The sequence below is a fragment of the Vombatus ursinus genome, unplaced genomic scaffold (assembly GCF_900497805.2).
Source record: "Vombatus ursinus unplaced genomic scaffold, bare-nosed wombat genome assembly UNPS02014864.1, whole genome shotgun sequence".
NCBI classification, from domain to species: domain Eukaryota; kingdom Metazoa; phylum Chordata; class Mammalia; order Diprotodontia; family Vombatidae; genus Vombatus; species Vombatus ursinus.
This window is the reverse complement of record NW_020954642.1, coordinates 8,098,903-8,100,221: the sequence shown is the minus strand read 5'-3', so window position 1 is coordinate 8,100,221 and position 1,319 is coordinate 8,098,903.

Below are 1,319 nucleotides of genomic sequence, written 5' to 3'. Positions count from 1 at the left end.
CTTCAATCAGCCCCTGTCCCCTTCTCTTACCCTTTTTCCTTACTATTTCCAGTAGATTGACAGATTTTTATGCCCAACTGAGTATGTGCTAGCCCCTCTTTGAGCCAATTCTTATGAGAATAAAGTTCAATAATAACACAGTCTCCATCTTCCCATTCATTTTAAAATCTCTTCTTTTTGCACCTCTTTTATGTGAGATAGTTTCCCCACTCTTCCTCTCCCTTCCCCTTTCTCCCAGGGCATCCCTCTTTCACACCCCCTAATTTAGTATAATTTTCATCTCTTATCTTGTCATAGTCATATAATACACATGATTTCTATCCATGTATATTTCTAACTGTCCTAATAATGTTAAAATTCTTAAGAGTTAGGGGTTACAAATACAATTTTCCGATAAAGGAATGTAAACATTTTACCCTTATTGGTTCCCTTATGATTTCACTTTCACGTTTACTCTTTTATGCATCTCTTGAGTTTTATACTTGACAGTCAAATTTTCTATTCAGCTCTGGATCATTTCATCAGGTGTGCTTGGGAGTTCCCTATTTCATTAAATATCTATTTTCTCCTGAAAAAAAATTATACTCAGTTTTGCTGAATAGGTTATTCTTGATTGTAATCCTAGATCCTTTGTTTTCTAGAATATTATATTTTAAGTCCTCTCTTCCTTTAATATGGAAACTGCTGAAACTTTTCTGATCCTGTGGCCCCATGATATTTAAATTGTTTCCAACTACTTGCAACATTCTTTTCCTTGACCTGGGAACTTTGGAATTTGGTTATAATATTTTCAGGAGTTTTCATTTTGGGATCTCTTTCAGGAGGTGATTTGTAAAGTCTTTCAATTTCCATTTTACCCTCTGGTTCTAGAATGCAGTTTCCCTTGATAATTTCTTAAAAGATGATATTTAGGCTCTTGTTTTGATCATGGTTTTCGGGTAATTCAATAATTTTTAAATTATATACCCTTGGTCTATTTTCCAGGTCTGGTTTTTTGGGTTTTTTTCCCCAATTAGATATTTTACATTTTCTTCCTTTTTTTCTTCTTTTTATTTTGTTTTATTCTTTCTTGGTGTCTCTAGGACTCATTATCTTTCACTTGATGAATTCTAATTTTTAAGGAATTTTTTTCAGTGATCTTTTAAACCTCCTTTTTCCATTTCACCAATTCTGCCTTTTAAGGTGCTATTTTCTTCAATATTTTTGTGCCTCTTTTACCAAGCTGCTGACTCTTTCATTTCACTCCCATTTCTTTTTCCAATTTTTTTTTCTGGACCTCTCTTATTTAATTTTTAAAATCTTTTTCATGCTTTTCCTGG